The 21,935-nt window shown below is 42.3% G+C and overlaps 1 protein-coding gene across 1 annotated transcript in view; it reads right to left on the bottom strand.

Annotated features, from left to right (window-relative positions):
* Positions 1 to 7,667, bottom strand: part of mical3a (microtubule associated monooxygenase, calponin and LIM domain containing 3a) — an 87,012-nt gene extending 79,345 nt beyond the window's left edge. The window contains exon 1 of the mRNA XM_039001473.1: positions 7,467 to 7,667. The gene's annotated coding sequence lies outside the window, so the exon portion shown is untranslated. The remainder of the gene's footprint in view (positions 1 to 7,466) is intronic.
* Positions 7,668 to 21,935: the final 14,268 nt, after the last annotated feature.

The raw sequence follows: 21,935 nt of genomic DNA, 5'->3' as shown, positions 1-21,935 counted from the left end.
AAAAGTCTCCCTTTCTAACTGTTTTACAGTCCCTGAGACCAACTAGAAATGTTTCCTTGGCCAAATATTTACAGATTTTCATAAAAACAGAATCTGGTCTCATTTCTGCATCACCAAATTTTGCACGAGGCAAAAGAGTAAGCTAGGGGCAGCAGGTACCTACCCTGGTGGGTAGGAGCGTTGCACCAGTAACCGAAAGGTTGCTGGGTTGAATCCCCAAGCTGACAAGGTAAAAATCTGTCGTTCTGTCCCTGAGCAAGGCAGTTAACCCACTGTTCCCCGGGCCCCCGATGACGTGGATGTTGATTAAGGCAGCCTTCCGCACCTCTCTGATTCAGAGGGGTTAAATGTGGAAGACACATTTCAGTTGAATGCATTCAGTAGTAAAACTAACTAGGTACCTCCCTCTTGAGATTTTAGTATGGTTAGCTGACTAGTCTTTTTTTGATTTTTTATTACCATGCAGACAAAACTCAACCGCGCACACCACTAGGCAGCATGCTCTTGGACTGAAACAAAATACAGGAAGTCTAATAGTTTGTTAACACCATCTGCTCTAATTGGCTCACAAAACAGTTATTCAAGAAGATCTAAATGCATCTTCCCATGAAACTGATTGAGATCAAATGATTGGCATATCATTCACGTTTGACAGTGATGATGGCTCCCTCAAAAAACGTAGGCTACACTGTCCCGCAAAATCATCCGGTTGTCCCAAATTTGGGTGTTTTAAATGTGGTTACCTTATCATGGCCAGTAGTGTAGTGACTAGCATTTACTGCTCAGGCCTTTAACATGTCTGTCCCCTGCCACACACATTCCCAGAGCACAAGCCATAATCCTGCAGCCTACAGTACAGTGCAGTACACACACACACACACACACACACTTTAACCCCACTGCATGAGTGGAATTATGAGCAGCTCAGAGGGTACACCATCAGTGGACCTATGGTCCATCATAGAATGACCAGACAGACAGAGGTTGGCCCCACCAGCCCTCTGCCCACAGGGCCCTCGACCTGTGGAACTGTTGAACCCCCACTTTTGATATTTCAACCTGCGTGTCCTGATCGCATCTGGTGTGGATGGACAAAAATCAACATGCGCACTCGCGCCCGGTTTAGTCAGCATGTAAGAGACGCTGCTGCCAACTCTAAACACCCAGGGCCATAGGAAGAAATGTTTTCCCTGTGTGAATGAAGCAGCGCTGCTGTCGATTAATTCAGTGGGAAGGTAACCAGACCCCTGCACCATGCCGAGCCGTGAAACACGCTGATAGCTTCACCTGAAAGCATGAAAAAAAGATTCCTCCTGAATTACACTTTAATCCCAAACAGATTTTACGTGCTGCAGGGGCAAGTTAAATTAACGCTTGGCCAGACGTCGTGTGAAGAAGCCAGCCTGTGAAAAGTGGGTTCTTTGGTTCCTCTGTTTCTCATCCGTGAATATCACTCAGAGTTTTGGGGTGTTTTTGTACATCTGCATTAAGTAGATTTGAAGTATCTGAACTGCATATGGTTAAAAGGATTTGACTTGAGCAAGTGCTCCTCCAGTAGAGAGTCCTAGATATCGAATGTAGCCACGCAATGTGAGGTGAATTAACATAGGCCATGTAGTCTTGACAGCTGTCACAGTGGCTTGGAAGACAGCACATGCAGCTTTGCAACTGAAGAACATAATCCTGATTGGGGAAAGAAAAAAATGGATAATTCTTCGACCTACAAAACAACGCCTAACTCCTAATACATCTGTGGATTCCCACTCATTGCCTCACATGCTTGTGGGCCTTCTCCTATTACCATCTCTCTCTCTGCCTGCCCCCTCGCCTGGCAGGCCAGACTACCGTCGCTAAGGAAGTGAGGAACAGGAGGAGGTGGAGTGGGAGGAAGTGCCTCATTGCCTCCCGACCGTGTGCTTTGATGTGCAGCGGGGGGCAGTTGGGGGCGAGGGTGGCAGTGGCCTGGCACTGGGGGAAGGTTATCTGTGAGACACAATATGGTGGGCAGCACACACGACCCTGAGGGGTGGGCCACCATGAGAGCAAGTCTGACATTGTGACAAGCAGGCACAGTTCTGTTAATCTGTTCCATTATGATGTTCTCTCTAGATAAGAAGGTAATGCGGACAGGGAGCACCTTGACATGCAGAGAGTTAGCGAATGTGAAATATGATGTGGTCTCAAGAGATGGGCTTGAGTTGGGTAGGGGTGTTGTGGGAGAAAGAGTTGCACATGTTTGCAGTATAGCCTGTTATCGATAAAGCACAGTGGCCTTATCAACTATTAACTTACAACAAAGAGGAACATTTTAAAATACAGTTAACAGAGAAAAAGTGTTGGATGCCTGTGACCTGAACGCTAGAGTCAGCATAATCTTGAAGGGGAAATCAGCTGTGTACTACACCCAGGGGTGTCATTGCTCCCTGGCCTCAGTGCAGGCATGGTATATTAATCATGTAGTCGTCAGGGTTTGTGTCGTATAGCCATGGTATAAAAGGAATAATCAACTAGGGGCTCTGTGCGTGCTATGGAAAATAATGAACAACGTGGAAGGTGTGTTCCACGACGCACTAGTGGAGTGGAACTGACATTTCATGGAGTTGAGTTGCATTGTTTTCCAGAAAAAGCATAGAGCCCCTAGTTGATTATCCCTTTCATACCATGGCTATAATTGAACACATTTGCCAGTAGAAATGTGTTCATTTGCCGGCATACATTTTTCCCACATCCATTGAAGTAGCTAGCCAGTTTTTACTAGAGAGACACAGCAGTTGCCACGGTAACCAAACAAACAGACTTGCTAGTTTAGCTAGCAAAACCACCAGTCCTAGCTTGCTATTATGAAAATCGAATTCAGCAATACCAATACTGTTTTCAATTCGACTTTTGCTTTCAAAAGCAGCTCAAAGGCAACATGTAAAAATTGACTATAGCCATTGAATTCTACCGTGCAAATATACCCCGAGTTAAAGGGAAATGATTCACAAGTTTGGACATCATACAATAAAAACGAATTGCAGACCCTGGATATTTAAAACAGAGATTCTGCATTTTATTCTCCACACATAATTGTGTTCAATTGTGCAAGCATCCATATAGAGTTCAGAAAAGTATCATGCTTTTGGGCTGAACCCTTAAAACAAAAACATCTGGTCTTAAAATTGTAAAAAGCCCACATTACCTGTATGTCCGGTTTTCATACAGTTCAACAAAAACCACTGCTGCTCCACTGGAAAAGTTCAAGGGTCACTAAGTGGCTAAATGTAAACAGCTTCGTCTGACTAGGGCATGCTTGTCACAGTGACCCAGTCCTGACCCTCAGAGCACAAAACTGGTACACCCTAAATCACCATATCAAAGCTTGTAGAAACAGCATATTATGTCCTCAGGCCTATGGCAATTCCACGGTAACAGATTTACAGTTTTTTTTGCCAGACAAAAACCATTGGTTTCTAAGTTTAACAAACTATACAACTCCGTGCAAAAAGCCTATTTTGAACTGTTTACGCAGAAAATTTCCCAAAAACACATTTACTGGCAGAAACGTACAGATGCAAAGTTTGGTAACAGAATTACTGTAAAATCTCCCTCAGTTTTTTTATGCAACCACGTTTTCCAAAAACGTCATATCTGCTCCGAATTAAGATTCAAAGATGTCTGCAGAAAGAATGGGGTGTCAGCTATGACCTTGAGTTTGAAAAATATTTATTTTGATTATTGAACTACAGCAGGTGAAGTGGATTTACATCCGGTAACAGAATTACATCATGGGTCCCTGATCTGTACTATACAGAAATGCATAATTATGGATGTGAATATCATTCTCTTCATGGTGATGTATCCTGTACATAAAAAGGTAGAAAAATGCAATATCCTTCTTTTGCATATTTGGGTAATATTCTACACACTGGCTATTATTGTAATGAGCTCTGCCCCCAAACAAGACCACATTTGGTTGGTCCAGACCAAATCTGAAACAACTATAGACTATGTCTATGTTTCACAAGTTTGGACAGCACAGTAGAGCACAGCAAAGTACAGTACAGCAGAGTAGAGTTCAGTACACTGTACTATACTGTCCAAACTTGTGAAACATAGACATCTATGATTGGTTCAGATTTGGACCGGCCAGTGCGGACTGACCAAATTTCAACCACTTTTCAACATCCATGGACGTTCGCTGTTGGTTGGTGCTCAGTAGGTGAGGATGCTTGTTAGAGTAAAATTGAAAGAGGGTAGGTGGTAGGCGTCACGGTAAGTGTCAGTAACAACCGGGACAGGTGACATTAACTGGACAGAGAAAGGAGAGACTGTCCAGACAGTTTTCAGTCTTGCTTTGGCATTCAGACGACAGACGGGAAAGAATTCTAATAATTATGAGCTGAACATAACAGTATGCCAGTGGAAGAGAGGACAGTAGCAGGTGACCCAACTGTGGTCTGTGCCTTTTATTGATTTCCCAATTTGGTAACAGAATTACAAGTTTTAATCAATTCATAAACACACTTGATATCAGTAAAAACACTATAACTAAATTGGTAGGTCTACCTTTACTTGTTACTTCTGTGAACTTTCATTATCCTCCCTCATGAGAAATTACAAAATATCATCAAGATATGTGGGTTTTAAAAATGGAAATACAAGGTTTCTTAGATTTACAGAAGGTAGAATTTTATTCTTCCTGAAACTAAATATAAAAGATGTTGTCTAAGACCTTTTCCATCTGCTTGATCAGAAATCAAAGCCTTTGCTTATTCCTAAAAGGGAAAATGGTTGAACATTTTATATATGCCTTAATTTCTCTAAAATATAGACTTATCTTTCATTTGACATGCTCCTATAAACTTCACATGTTGGTACTCATGGGTCCTTCTACATGGAAATGCACCCCAGCAATTGACCATTAGATTTCACGCTTTAAATCAGACAATCAACAATGCCTTTGCTGGCACAGCTTTTACCACATTCTTGATGATATAATGACATTTCTAATTCCAGCTCTTTAATATTTGATGGCACACTTAGATATTTGGTTAAGTTGGCAGGAAGGTAGGAGGATAAGCGCTTTATCGTAAAAGTCCCATAGGTCTGCCTATTTTGATTAAGTTGAAGTTGCCCTCATAGAACCGATAAAAAGTTAAATATGACAACAATGACCTTCAGAGGGACATAAAGGGTTTGAAGAATGAGAATAAGTAAACTGCAGTCAATTTATAGATTAGTAAAAATAGTCTACACTAACTGGCTATAAGGTGAGATTGTGACTGACCAACTACATGTCAAGAACAACTGATAATATGTCCTGTATATTGCCCTCAATGGGAAGAGCACAATTTTCATTCAAACTTTACAATATTATTGTTTATTGGTACTGGTCTGGTACTGGATAGGACTACCTCAGTGTTCTTTGACGTTATCAGTTACTACTGTAACTGCCACATTAACTCCACAGTAGGCTCCTTTTACACGGTATGTCCTTTTCCATGAGTCAAAGGAGATTGTTGGCTCAACACTCTTGGGATAATGGTCGAGAGTGACCTCATTTGGAACACTGGACAGATTTGAAAATGAAAGATGGCCGCTTGCTCAATAAATTCCTGAGGTAGCCGTTACAAAACATAACATCAACCATAACAGTTACTGGCACAGGCATGGGCATCAGACATATCCTTTTAAGGCTAACCAAACACACTAGGCTGGGGGGGGTCAAGTTACCATGCTTTTCAGGGGAAATCTGACAGTCACTTCCAGCTGTTTACTTCCTCCTCTACAGGAGTTGACTTTAAACACTTCCTTTCATCTCCCTGGTGTTCCCTTCCATATCCCAGTCAGTCCCTTTCTGTTACCACATAGGTCAGAGGAGCACAGGCACACTCTCTCCCTGGTCATATTAACTAGGGCACACCATAGCAAAATGTTCTGTAACAGAAAACAAAAATTAGCATTTCTTATTAGACAAGTCCAGGTAGTCTCTCCCTGTTCTAGTCCATTTTCTTCCGTTTGGTCCCTAATGAACATGACCCCTGTGTGAAGTGGCATAGTGAGAGCTGAGAGAGGTGATTCTATAATCTAGCTCCAACCTGTCCAACTAGACTGCAACAGCATCGTCCTTCAAAATCAGCTGGAGAAGCTGAGTCAGCCTGCAGACTTCCTCCTCTGACTGTATCCCGGATCTCTAGGGAAAGGGACTGCAGATCTAGTAGCACAGACCAGAGGGTCCTGGGTTAGCCCAGACACTTAGCAATGTATTTATCACCTATGAACACTGACCCAAGACCTTTGTTCTGGCCTAGGATGACCAGAGCATACAGTACACAAATGGCCTGGCTAAATGCAACATAGTGGAATCAAGCAAAAATCTAAATCAATGATGTAGGATAAATGCAAAGGATTGCTCTGCTAAGAAGGAGTAAGAATCCATTTGTCCACAGAGGAAACGTCTGTCAGGTTGAGACCTTATCACTTAGCCACAGACTGATTTTTGTGTATGTGCTGATGGTCAAATCTGGGTCAGATAGAGTCATGTACAGTACATTAAGCTAGTATTGCAAAGATCGAGTTACCCAAAACGGCATTTGAGAGTCAAACATGGTTTGACAAGGGCACATATTAAATAAAATCTGCTGATTGATATGGTACATTTTGACCGAATTTTCTAACATTGAATGAGGCCGTTCTGTTGTCCTTGTGCAATATTTCCCATTCATTGTGCCTAGGGACTTCAATGCTTTGCAGTCAGTTTCCCTCCTGTCTTGAATAATAACATTTTCCAGTTTTTCAGTGTAACCCTGTTGTTGACCTGCATTTCCATAATCTGCATAAATCAATTTGAGATTCCTAGCTTTGAGCAAGAAAACAAGTTGCATTAGAAGCCAGCCTACATCTCTCCCTCACTATGCTGTGGTCTCAAATAGAAAACGGAGACATACCAACAGCCTGGTCTAGGGGTTATGAGGACAGATGTCATGGTCAACTTTTTAGTCCACTTTCGTATAGCCTATGAATAGCTTAGTCTAAACCGTCTACCAGTTACCAATATGAGAAAAATTGGGACTGCACTAAAAATGTGTAACCTACTGTGGATATAGGACCAATAATTATCATAGCCAATGCAGAAAGGTCTACCTCATCTCGTGCGTAACAGAGAATGTTTCATGCGAAATTAGACAATGTAACAAGCCGGGTAAAATGTCAACCACTTGCAGTACATGAAACGTCGATTTACATACATAATAGCCAATCATTTATACAATTTAGCTGTTTCATGTGTTACAATGTGGCAAACCAACAAAAAACGGCAACTGCTAATGTAAACAACTAGTGAAAATGATATTTTGCAGCCGAATGCACGTCAAGATAGAGGAGAAACAGTTCAGAAAAGGTAACGGGTGTGAAGGAGTTGATTATTTAAACAATTTAATCACCAAAGCGTGACATTCCGAAACGTGCAGGAGTAGCCTACTTACCTAGCTACTGTTAGCTAGCTAGAATCTCAGAAAATCGGCACTGTTACAAACGATCCGCGAATGCACCTCTTAGCTTTGGTCCATATGTTTATTGAATCCAGCTGTATATCCGGAAGATATCATATTTCGATTATTCTTGCCTTTTCTATATTCTGCCTGGTATGTATGTAGGTACTGTAGCTATGTTTTATGTGGGCTATACCGTAGCTTGGTTGGGCACATTCAACGAGAAGACGCAACTTGAAAACTGACAGAGGGAGAGGGAGAGCGCATAACGATGTTGAGGGGGTGGCATAAACCTTCAACAATAGAAGCGCTTTTCGAAGACAACATATTTGCGCAAGTATTCCAATGACATACATTAAACCATTATATATAAAAACTAGATTGCTGTAATCAAAGGGAATAGTTCTCATTTTGTTATACAACTCTGAATGTCAGAGAACTGCAACGAGAAACCCCTTCAACTGTTCAAAGTGAGACAGTATGTTTTAACTCAGTTTAATCCGATTGGTTTCTTCGAACGTGACGCTAGAGTGGGATGCAGTCAATAGACCAAAACATCAGTAGAGGCAGCCCTTGTGTAATTTTTTCACCTGTCTGTTTGATCGCTAAAATGGCTTGTGACAGCAATATGTGTATGCAGATACCTGCGATGCTGTGAAAGCCTCTAGTGATAATGAGACATTTGTATTTGATAAAAGTGTGCGTGTAGGTGCACATAGGTGCTCCAACAAATTCTTATTGTCACCTAGTCTAGAGTCTACCTGATGTGGCAGGGCGAGTTTAACAAGCAGTGAAGCACAAATAACTATAATGGTTTTGGTTATTTAACGTTAAACTGTAGATGAGAAATGGCTGAGCGGGCGCAATGCATCTCATCAAACTAAGATTACTGTGTGAGAAAATTATAGGTTTCCCATTTGATCCCACTTGACAAGACATTGCATGAAAAGGCCCAGAGCAGAGAGAGACATTACAGACAAAAATCAACATTGTCACTGTTATACTACTCCTGTTGTTCTATGAATCAAGCATCCAAGAAAATGATGGTGTCAAGGATCCTAACTTGCCCTGCCAGAACAAACACATCAGAGATTCATTACCCTGAAGATCATCAGACCAATAGGCCTCCATACGACCACCATAAACTCACATTGCCTCTTGTACTAATAGCATTGAAGTATCATGACTGTTCCAAGGGAAAGGTCAATGGCATGCCGGTGCTGGCTGGCCCTTAATAAGACACACTTCAGTATCAAAGTGACATGTGTTGCAAATTTACAAATGTTCACAAAGGATAGGCAAGACCAGGACAGAACAACCGCTCCAAAAAGTGACTTGTTGAGATAAAGCCAAGATAAACGTATCAAAAATAGGCCCTTATCTGTTCTAACGTGAGTGTTCAGGGGGATTGAAGGCAGCTGTGAGCCCACCAAAAACAAGAGCGTATTATGCTGGCAGGAAGAGCCCCTGTAACACACACATACAGTGCATTCGGAAAGTATTCAAACCCCTTTCCACATTTTGTTACATTACAGCCTTATTCTAAAATTGATTAAATTGTTTTTTTCCCTCATTAATCTACACGCAATACCCCATAATTACAAATCAAAAACAGGTGTTTTTTTTGCAAATGTATTCCATTTTTTAAACTTCAACATCACATTTACGTAAGTATTCAGACCCTTTACTCAGTACTTTGTTGAAGCACCTTTGGCAATTACAGCTTCGAGTCTTCTTGGGTATGATGCTATAAGCTTGGCACACCTGGATTTGGAAAGTTTCTCCCATTATTTTCTGCAGATCCTCTCAAGCTCTGTCAGGTTGGATGGTTAGCGTCGCTGCACAGTTATTTTCAGGTCTCTCCAGAGATGTTAAATCGGGTTCAAGTCAGGGCTCTGGCTGGGCCACTCAAGGACATTCAGAGACTTGTCCCAAAGCCACTCCTGCATTGCCTTGGCTGTGCGCTTAGGGTCTTTGTCCTGTTGGAAGGTGAACCTTCACCCCAGTCTGAGGTCCGGAGCACTCTGGAACAGGTTTTCATCAAATTATCTCTCTGTACTTTGCTCCGTTCCTCTTTCCCTCGATCCTGACTAGACTCCCAGTCCCTACTGCTGAAAAACATCCCCACAGCAAGATGCTGCCACCACCATGCTTCACCATAGGGATGGTGCCAGGTTTCCTCCGGACGTGGCGCTTGGCATTCAGGCCAAAGAGTTCAATCTTGGTTTCATCAGACCAGAGAATTTTGTTTCTCATGATCTGAGTGGCTTCCATCTGGCCACTCTACCATATGGAGATGGTTGTCCTTCTGGAAGGTTCTCCCATCTCCACAGAGGAACTCTGGAGCTCTGTCAGAGTGACCATCAGGTTCTTGGTCACTTCCCTGACCAAGGACCTTCTCCCCCAATTGCTCAGTTTGGCCGGTCGATCAGCTCTAGGAACAGTCTCGGTGGTTCCAAACTTCTTCCATTTAAGAATGATGGCGGCCACTGTGTTCTTCGTGACCTTCAATGCTGCAGACATTTTTTGGTACCCTTCCCCAGATCTGTGCCTCAACACAATCCTGTATTGGAGCTCTACAGACAATTCCTTTGAACTCATGACTTGATTTTTGCTCTGACATACACTGTCAACTGTGGGACCTTATAGAGACAGGTGTGTGCCTTTCCAAATCATGTCCAATCAATTGAATTTACCACAGGTAGACTCCAATCAGTTGTAGAAACACCTCAAGGATGATCAATGGAAACAGGATACATCTGAGCTCAATTTCGTGTCTCATAGCAAAGGGTCTGAATACTAATGTAAATAAGGTATTTCTGTTTTTCATTTTTTATAAATTTGCAAACATTTCTCAACTTGTTTTCGCTTTGTCATTATGGGGTATTGTGTGTAGCTTGATGAGGGGAAAAAATAATTTTATCCTTTTCAGAATAACGTAACAAAATGTGGAAAAAGGGAAGGGGTCTAAATACTTTCCGAATGCACTGTATACACACGCACTCGCGCAATTACAAACACATATAATACGTACACACACACTATCAGCTTTCTGCACATTAGAGACCGTGGCTGCTCTCTCTAGGACACAGAAAGACAGACACTCTCATTGGATGTACTGGATGGCCAAGCTGACTTCCAAACACAGATAGATAAAGGTTCTCTATCTCTGCCACTGATATTGATGCTGCCTGAACTTCCACTTGAAATGTTGACTTGACACGACGTAGCATGTGTGTGAGAGGCTAATTTGTAATTACCTTGCCACTAACCTGGTGGTGTTCTTATGGCATTGACATTTGGGGCGGCAGGTAGCCTAGTGGTTAGAGCTTTGGGCCAGTAACCGAAAGGTTGCTGGGTCGAATCCCTGAGCTGACAAGGTAAAAATCTGTCATTCTACCACTGAACAAGGCAGTTATCCCACTGTTCCCCGGAAGGCCGACATTGTAAATAAGAATTTGTCCTTAACTGACTTGCCTAGTTAAATAAAGGTTCAAATAAATAAAACATCTGTTATTTCATTGGACAGCGGATGTAAGAAATATGTGTTAAGCAGAAAATATGGCCTAGGCTTTAAATTCTGATAACAGTAAAGTAAGAGAGATATGACCAGGTAATTATGCTATAATACACTAAAGGCCTGCTGTATGTCTCAACCACCACCTAAAGTGGTTAAACTGTCACCTCACAAGTAAGCAATAAAAATAGAGAAAAGGGTCAACCAATTTGAATGCCACTGGAAAAAGCATGAAGAAAAATGGCTCTTACAAGACCAAAATGCTACCTCCAGGTATTTCTTATCATGCAGATGATCTGATAGAGGTTTAGGTAGGCCTACAGTACAATGGTAGACAGATGGGCTCCTGGGGCTACACAAACTCGCACACTGACTCCGAGTCAAGTGAAAACAGTAGCCAGTTTAGTAACGTTTTCATTAACGTTTAAACTTCCAACCTTTACCACACAGTGAATCAAGGTCCTGTGTAACGGTTCCATATAAAGTCAAGTAAACAGAAAACGCTGTTCTGCCGTATTACATTAGTTGCCATTTACAGAGCTATGATAATTACACAAAATGAGGGAAAACCAGCTTCTATGAAAAATCCTGCTGTCAAATAAATGAAATGACTATACTGCAGTTCTGTATTGTGTAGATTGCATGTTAATAATAATTATATTTTATGGCGATAATGTTATGCCACATTAGTTGTGCATGTTACAAGACTAAAACAACATATTCATTGGCTAGGGTTGAATAGATTTCAAATTGCTGCTCTCACATATCTTAGGTTTAAAACAGATTGCATAATGGACAAATGACCTGCACAGTCTAATGACTCATTGACACCAGTGATCCTACCTACAGATCCATGTCACACACTAGTAGTACCTGCTGTGCTCCCCATAGTGAAGGAGAGCACCTCGTCTCCAGTCGCTTGCCATCGTCACAAGGACATTCCACATATTGTGCCTCAGGTTGCCCTAGTTGTATCTGCAGGGTTTTGCTAGTTAAGCAAACCACAAGGGGCCCAAGAATGTCGACTGACTCCAACTGACTTGAGAGGGAGAGACCTTGCTGGGTGAGGAGCTAATAAAAGAGAGCTACTGAGGTAGAAGAGAGGAGTTGCACAGCCCACTGAGAGGATGACAGTCATTACGAAACATCAGAGAGGATCCACTCAGATCTCCGCAGGTGACATCATTCAGCTGTAACCGCCCCTCATTTTGTTTTGTTTTATGACACCTCTCTTCCACTGAAGATCTGTCCACTACAGACACAGAACATCTGTGAGATCTCACTGACTCCTGCAGACAAAGGACTCTTACGTATGACAGAGAGTCCCTCACACATTCCACACGTAACAAAGGAAACATGCATGATGTCATCCCTGCAATCTTCAAAAGACATCTACCGGGTAGGACATTGCTCATAATAAAACACATGTTGTCACTCGTGCAGCAAATATACATTCAGCGTGCTGGGTGTGAAGGAAAGAGTGGTGACAGTACTTACAGAGGAAAGGTGCACAGCATAGGTGTCTGGGGTTTGTTCTCTTGCTCTCCCGCCCGCTGTCTATCCTCCCTCCTCTTCTCTTCCCTTCTCACCACAGTAAGATGCTGTCTGGACCAGTGCACATTGTCATGGCAACCTGAAAGAGGGATTCTCACGTGACCTAGTCACCGAGCTCAAGGATTGGCCAGACAGGGGAAAGGGGGCCCCTCCTCTCAGCGGTGAGATCACACGCCCACTGGTTCACAAAGGGAGGGCTCCCGGGCCGCCTGTAAAGAAACACACAATGGGAAGTCTTCAGAAGGGGTGGGGTAACTGGAGCTAATGCACCAAGGCAACAGGGGAGGACTTGACTGACTGATCGGAGAGGTGTCTGTCTCGTATGTCTGCCTGCCTGTCTCTCCACTACTACTGGGCTAGGCTTTGTAATGGGGTGGGCACAAAATGTACCCCCAATGCTCTTAGCCTGGCAGGATACAGAAATAACACGCATTTAATAAGGCATACCACTGGTCTCATACGTGGCAGCTTGACCTGCTGGCCTTACACAGGCTTTCCTACCAGGAGAGAGGCTATACAGTATATATATATATATATATATACAGAGAAACCAGATAGATGCACTGCTGTTGTTCAGTCAAATCTACCGTATCTGTAATATTCTACTCTGTGCGCAAATGCAAACACTTGAACAATGTACATTAGATACATGTGAATGGTAAACAATAGATCACATGCTCAGGCAGATGAACACATACACACCCTGACAATGTATAATATACTATCGATTTGACAGAGGCATTGTACAAAAACCAATGTCAGATGATATCCCCCATTACAGAACTCATTGTGTCTACACACTCAGTAGCACAGACCAAGGTTTCTGTTTGAAGTAAGGTAAAATAGTATTGATTGTCCTTTGCTGATAACTCATATCTAACAATAAGTGGTGCATTATGCATAATGGTGAGTTTCCTGAATGAGCAGATTACTGCACACTTACTTTCATCAATAGAATACATTTGCCAGAGCCTCAGTTGAAAAGAGTGAAACAAGCAAGAAGCCCAATGGGCCGGCATAGGACAGGCTGCTGAACAGCATAAGTGCCATAATTACATAATGATAAGAACCTGCTTTAGATTTGCTGACGTTTTACAGGCAAGAAAATTGGAGTTGAGGCTTGTGGGGCTTGGACCAAGTGCAGCTAGCAATTGAAGTGCAGTTAGCTGGTGGCTGGGAAGCTGGGAAAGAACATTCATTCCACTGTTCATGGTGGCAACAAAAGAATTTGAAAAGCGGGTCGGGAGTCTTTTTCGCTCCATTTTGGGAAAGAGGGCGTCTTTCTATTTCACTGTCCCTCCAAAGGATGACATATGTGAGCTGTGATCATGGTTCAGGGTACACCCTGATTCACCCAGACCACAGACACTGATGCAAAGACAATGGTCTGTGATTGGTCCAGTTTGCCAAACCCCGGGAGGAGATGTGAAAGTGTTTCTGGGACATACCGGTGAGGTCATTGTGTAGTCTTTGCCACGAACACACTCATTTCAGAGCATCTCCATTCTTCGTGAAAGGCACATTCAACACAGAGTTGCTTCCTATCCATTGTATAGTGTAATGGACTTCAATGACCTTCCTTTCTGAAGCTTAAGTTTGACAATCACAACAACAAATACAACCGTTTTCCCAAGAAATCAGGACCACTCCACACAGACATACACAAAACGACCATGCACTACTGCTCGAATAAGGTTCAGCTAAACTTCCCAGGGTTTTCGGTGAACAATTCATTAACTGTCTTGTTATCTCTGATCTGTGTTTGCCGGAGTGAACATACAGTCTTGTGATTGGCTGGCTCTGGCTGGGGTCTTGTTGGGACAGCGGCTGTCACAGCCAATCAGAGAGATTGCTCAAACGCAGCACTCCAGAGTTATGTATTTTCACTTCTAATGCAATACTGTAGCTGGGCAGACAGACTGGTGGAGTGTTAGGCCTACTAATAAAACGTGCTCTCCCTGTAAGCAAGGCATCCATTTCTCCAAGGAAACAGACCAGTAATATGAACGTGTAACTCAATATAACATTAATGAAGCATTACTACAGTATACTCTATAATGTTATGTTTTTTTAAATCATTCGTCACACAAAAGTCTTGTTTTCCATTTAGATTTGCCTGTGTGTTAGGTTATTTTATGGTTTGTTGTCATATAAAGTGGTAACGTTAGAACTGTACGTGGCTTAGTGGAGTAGACTGTAGAGACTATCCAACATGAGACGATTACCTCAGCAGTCGAAGCCCTTAGCCCTTAGTAAGGAGTGGTCCATCCTGTTGGTCACACGCACACATGCACGCACACACACAAATCAGTCGCAGCCAAATGCATGAAAATCCATTCATTTTCCACTTATGTTGACTTTTCCAAAGAGACAGAGAAGAGCTTTGATCATCAACATAAAAGAGGGTGTAGAACAAAAGACAGTACAGATAGTTTCCTTCCTTCCTAAAGTCAGAGAGTATCGACTGTACTGTAACTTTTATGGTTTAAATGAACACAATATCAAGTCTATGAATAAAGTGTAACACAATGACTCTCGATATCAAAAGCCAGTTTGATACATTTTAAGTATAGATTGTATGTTTACTGCTACAGTAAACATGGGGGTGGGTTACAGTCCATTAATGTTAGTGTTCTCCAAGTTTATTGGTCTTGGTGTCTATATTTGAAGCATATCATGTTATGAGTACCAGGCATTTGGTAGCAGCTTGCTATCTTGTTTCTGTAACAGAAAGCCTAGTATCCTTTTTATATACTGTATGTGGATAAACCCAGCCTCGATATGACCAGCTTATGCCAGACCTGCCTCCTTAGCCCTATTGATTTACATATTGGAAGTGAGTAGGGGACTGACGGGCTCTTTAACGTGTGAGTGGGTGCTGGTGGGCTCACATTCCATTCAGGCTCTCAAGAAAAAAGGTCAGTGTGTGTAGATCTACAGTTACCACACTGCCTTTAGCCCTGAGTGGAACACACACACACACACACACACACACACACACACACACACACACACACACACACACACGGTTGACGCCCTCACACAGTATGAGCCCATGCAGCCTTGCCTCAGGGCACAACCAGGCTATCATCCCCACTGTGTACAGTTGAAGTCGGAAGTTTACATACACTTAGGTTGGAGTCATTAAAACTCATTTTTCAACCACTCCACAAATTTCTTGTTAACAAACTATAGTTTTGGCAAGTTGGTTAGGACATCTACTTTGTGCATGACACAAGTCATTTCTCCAACAACTGTTTACAGACAGATTATTTCCCCTTATAATTCACTGTATCACAATTCCAGTGGGTCAGAAGTTTACATACACTAAGTTGACGTCATGGGAAAATCAAAAGAAATCAGCCAAGACTTCAGAAAAAAAATTGTAGACCTCCACAAGTCTGGTTCATCCTTGGGAGCAATTTCCAAATGCCTGAAGGTACCACGTTCATCTGTACAAACAATAGTACGCAAGTAAAAACACCATGGGACCACGCAGCCGTCATACCGCTCAGGAAGGAGACGTGGTCTGTCTCCTAGAGATGAACATACTTTGGTGCAAAAAGTGCAAATCAATCCCAGAACAACAGCAAAGGACCTTGTGAAGATGCTGGAGGCAACAGGTACAAAAGTATCTATATCCACAGTAAAACGAGGCCTATATCGACATAACCTGAAAGGCCACTCAGCAAGGAAGAAGCCACTGCTCCAAAACCGCCATAAAAAAAGCCAGACTACGGTTTGCAACTGCACATGGGGACAAAGATCATACTTCTTGGAGAAATGTCCTCTGGTCTGATGAAACAAAAATAGAACTGTTTGGCCATAATGACCATCGTTATGTTTGGAGGAAAAAGGGGGGCGCTTGCAAGCTGAAGAACACCATCAAAACCGTGAAGCACGGAGGTGGCAGCATCATGTTGTGGGGGTGCTTTGCTGTAGGAGGAACTTGTGCACTTCACAAAATAGATGGCATCATGAGGCAGGAAAATTATATGGATATATTGAAGCAACATCTCAAGACATCAGTCAGGAAGTTAAAGCTTGGTCGCAAATGGGTCTTCCAAATGGACAATGACCCCAAGCAAAATGACAAAGTTGTGGCAAAATGGCTTAAGGACAACAAAGTCAAGGTATTTGTCACGGCCGTTTAAAGGAGTGGACCAAGGCGCAGCGTGAGAGAAAGACATTCTTCTTTTTAATAACGAAGAACACTTAACACCCAATACAAAATAACAAAACGAACGTGACCGCTATAATACTGAATGCAAACATGCAACATCACATAGACAATTACCCACAATAGCCTAATGCCTATGGCTGCCTTAACTTGTCAATAGGGGGGCGCCATTTCGACTTTGTAAAAATTTGTTCCCAAATTAAACTGCCTCGTACTCAATTCTTGCTCGTACAATATGCATATTATTATTACTATTGGATAGAAAACACTCTCTAGTTTCTAAAACCGTTTGAATTATTTCTCTGAGTGAAACAGAACTCATTCTGCAGCACACTTCCTGTCAAGGAGTGAGATTTCTGAAATCGAGGTCTCTGTTCTAGGGTCAGTTTATAAATTCCCATGTAAGCTATGGGGCTACATGCACTGCATACGCCTTCCTCTAGATGTCAGTAAGCGGTGAGAATTTGAATGGAGTGGATTGCACCATCTGGGGCACTATAAAAGCTATTGGAACGGAAGGTCCGTTCTTTTCAACGGGGCGCCTGGCGCAGGAGGGACATCACAATGGCGTCCTGAAAAGCTTTCGTTTTAGCAGTTCTATATCTCCGGCTCTGATTTAATTTGATTTTTGTCTTAAAAACTTCATAAGGTAGTTAATTTAAACCGACTTATAGCAGTTTATATCAGTTTATTGCGATTTTCTGGAATTTCTTTGTCACGCGCTATCACGAGTTGGACACCTCTCCGGCACATAGCTAGCGTTAGCTGCTAATTCTACAGGAGAAGAGGACATCTTTCAACCAAAAGACGATTGTTCTGGAGAAAGGACACCTTGCCCAAGATTCTGATGGAAGCTCGTCAAATAGTAAGAAGTCTTTATGCTGTTAATTCGTATTTATGTTGACAAATGTTAAACAATAATTCCGCCATGAATTTCGGTGCGGTCTCGCTTTAGCGCACGCTGTATGCGCAGTAACGTTAATTTTAAAAATCTAACACAGCGGTTGCATTAAGAACTAATGTATCTTTCATTTGCTGTCCAACCTGTATTTTTTAGTCAAGTTTATGAATAGTTATCGATTAGATTAGGTGCCTCTCCAAGATGGCGCCGGACAGATTGCTTGAAGTTTGGCCACTACTCACATTGTATAACCACGATTTGTGCCGCTACATATGCACATTTTCGAACAAACCCTATATGCATTGTGTAATATGATGTTACAGGACTGTCATCTGAAGAAGTTTATGAAGGTTAGTCAAAAATTATATATCTTTTGCTTGCTTGTTACGATCGCTAACCTTTGCTGCTGGTAAATGGTGTTGTGTTTCTGGCTATTGTGGTAAGCTAATATAATGCTATATTGTGTTTTCGCTGTAAAACACTTAAAAAATCTGAAATATTGGCTGGATTCACAAGATGTTTGTCTTTCATTTGCTGTACGCTGTGTATTTTTCAGAAATGTTTTATGATGAGTATTTAGGTAATTCACGTTGCTCTCTGTAGTTATTCTAGTCGCTTTGGTGAGAGTTGTGATGGTGGCTGCAATGGTAAACTATGATTTATACCTGAAATATGCACATTTTTCTAACAAAACATATGCTATACAATAAATATGTTATCAGACTGTCATCTGATGAAGTTGTTTCTTGGTTAGTGGCAATTTATATCTATAATTTGTGATAGCTACTGATGCAGTTAAAAAAAGGGTGGAGTAAAAAAAGTGGTGTCTTTTGCTAACGTGGTTAGCTAATAGATTTACATATTGTGTCTTCCCTGTAAAACATTTTAAAAATCAGAAATGATGGCTGGATTCACAAGATGTGTATCTTTCATCTGGTGTCTTGGACTTGTGATTTAATGATATTTAGATGCTAGTATTTACTTGTGACGCTATGCTAGGCTATGCTAGTCAGCTTTTTTACTGATGGGGGTGCTCCCGGATCCGGGATTGGGAGGAATTAGAGGTTAAATATGGCTCCCAATCAGAGACAACAATAAACAGCTGTCTCTGATTGAGAACCAAACCAGGCAACCATAGACTTTCCTAAACATATATACTGAACACAACCCCATACACTCTACAAAACCCCTTATACAATACAACCACCCAATACGAGACAAATACACACAAACATCCCCCATGTCACACCCTGACCTAACTAATATAATAAAGAAAACAAAGATAACTAAGGCCAGGGCGTGACAGTATTGGAGTGGCCAACACAAAGCCCTGACCTCAATCCTATAGAAAATTGTGGGCAAAACTGAAAAAGCGTGTGCGAGCAAGGAGGCCTACAAATCTGACTCAGTTACACCAGTTCTGTCAGGAGGAATGGGCCAAAATTCACCCAACTTATTGTGGGAGGCTTGTGGAAGGCTACCTGAAACATTTGACCCAAGTTAAACCAAATACTAATTGCCAAATACTAATTGAGTGTATGTAAACTTCTGACCCACTGGGAATGTGATGAAAGAAATAAAAGCTGAAATAAATCATTCTCTCTACTATTATTCTGACATTTCACATTTTTAAATTAAAGTGGTGATCCTAACTGACCTAAGACAGGGAATATTTACGAGGATTAAATGTCAGGAAATGTAAAAAACTGAGTTTAAATGTATTTGGCTAAGGTGTATGTAAACTTCCGACTTCAACTGTATTTACAGAGAGGCCTGGCTAATAGATGCTAAAGCCAGCTCTCTGACAGATCTGGAATGCTATGGTGTGACGATGTGCTGTGACACCCTGTGTTGCCCACAACAACGGGCCTACAGAGTGTTGTATGCTGCAGGAGATTTGCAGGCCACATAGGGACTATCGAGAGCCACACCCTGGATGTCTGAACCTCTTACTGGCTGCGCTCCCCACCTGTCATGGCTGATTTACACGGCAGGGCCCCTCCCATCTGGGTGACCAGACTGGAGGCTCATAAAGGGTGGGTGTGCTGATGAGAGCAGTGACACTAATGGGCATGCTCATCAATGGGCCAGTCATTAGGCGCTCTGACACGGGCCACTGAGCATGGAGAGCACACTGCACAGGGCTGCTGGGAACGCAGAGAGAGGGGAGAGCAAGAGCGCTGCTGCAGAGTCTCCATGTGTTACTTATTTGGGGACACACACAGTTTATTGTGAGCCCCGTTTTATCGGATAAACAAGCCTTCCTTTACACACTGAAAAAACAATTAATTAAAGAGCAGAGTAAGATTAAATTGCCATTGCCTAACAGTCTGAATCAGAGACAAGGGTTTGGGGTCGTTCTGTCCGTGACCTCTTAATACTCAGTAGTCTAAGAGGGAGCCATAGAACGAGATAAAGGGATTAGTACATGATGCAAGCTGACCCTCCCCTCCTGCAACCTGCCATTTTTCCTCCGGTCTCCAATGTATTGTCGGCTGACCGGTTTGATGTGACTGTGTTGGTTCTTTGGTATGGCCCATAGACATATTATCACTACTGGGAGCATATGGGCGGGAAATGTCGTTAAAGCTTAACAAACACTCAAATGACACGAGGAGCTCTTCTTACAGACTTGTGTTTGAGTACTGCTGATAAGAATGATAGAATTCCTGGTAGACAACAATTACACCTTAGCAGATCATCTATTCAAACTGAAACCAACTGCACCAGTTCTTATGTCATTTAAGTAATTCATCAGATATATGTAGACCAGGAGTTCAGAATTATGACATAATAGGTGCACTTTAGTTTTGTCTCAACATGAATCAACATAACGTGAACATTTCATTTCATCCTTAATCATAGAGTTTTATCCTTAAACAACATAAACACATAAACACACACAAAACATTCACACACCAATTGTACATTATGTACATACAGTATGTAGGATCTTAATTTGATCACTCTTGTGATGCTGCTATCCAGACTAAACCTGAGACAACACTCCATAGTCAACTCCAGTCTGTCTGCGGAGCCAAGACCCAGCAGGCTATCCTCCAGAGAGAGACAGAGAGAGAGATAGAAAGAAAGAGACAGATTCAGTCCAAGTCAGTGGCTTTCTGTGGTCAGTGTCAGAGCTATATTTATTTAAGTAGACCTCAGACAAGGGCTGTGACAGGGCAGGGCTGACACAGCAGTAGTGGTCTGGCAGCGGCCTCACTGACTGGACACAGTCCTCACACGGCCTGTTCTTTATTGGGTCTCTGGGTTCAGTATAGATAGGCCCTAGCCAAGACATAGAGAAGTCAGAGAGGTCAAAGGTCGTGGTCAGTGGTCCAGACGTGGGTGACCCAAAGAAACCTCTCCATTTTGGACTTACAGTACATAACTTAAAATAGGTACTGTACAGAATAACAGAGGGTGTCAAGGAGTTCATGGTAACTGATGCCTTCTACAGTTATACCTCCAGATACAGTAGACCTTATTCAACAGGTGGAGGGGGCAAAGCTTCATTAGGCACCAAACAAAAGGAAACAGACAGAGAAGGACTTTCTGAACTTGTCCAGTAAGAAACAATTGTTTTCGCTTTCCATTACAAAATGTTGTGCTACGGTGTACCCTAATGAATACGACCCTCTTGTTCCCACCAGTCCTATGGTCAAGCACAGAGAGAGACTCAGAGCACATGCTGTTCCCAGCATACAGGACCCATTACAGGGTATTGATCAAGATGCATTAGTCTTTAACTCAACCAGCAGCAGAAACAAAGACAGGCAGCGGGACACTAATTGAATTAGGAGCAGCTGTTCGGTTCCCATTGGTATTCCTCCTCCACTCATGTCATGTTGAGGACAGGGCAGTGGCATAGCAAGGTTGGGACAGGACAGGAGAGTGGTCTTAGTAGGATTTACAGAGGGTCTCACCGTCTCGCTCTACAAACAAGCAGTAGATGGAATACTAATCACCATGGTTAGATCTGGAGTACAGGGGTCCATGTTCTTATTATCCAATACAACTACAGTTATACGGTGTAGTTAAGAGGACCTTACTCAATATTAAAAATGTTAAAGAAATCGCCGGATACAATTGAAGCAGGCATTTATTTTGAGAAACTGAATATTCTGTTGTGTGTGCGTTCTTGTGTGTAGAGGTGGTTTTGTGGGCATTTGTGTATGTGTGCAATGCACTGTTTGTATGTATACTGTATGTGTACTGTATGTACACTGTATGTATGTGTATACATGTGTATTTGTTTGTGTGTTCTAAGTGTATTACGCCAAAGCTTTGTCTTTGTGCCTCTCTCAGCCG

This window comes from Salvelinus namaycush, chromosome 9 (assembly GCF_016432855.1).
Source record: "Salvelinus namaycush isolate Seneca chromosome 9, SaNama_1.0, whole genome shotgun sequence".
Classification (NCBI taxonomy): Eukaryota; Metazoa; Chordata; class Actinopteri; order Salmoniformes; family Salmonidae; genus Salvelinus; species Salvelinus namaycush.
This window is presented reverse-complemented; position numbering and strand designations above follow the sequence as displayed.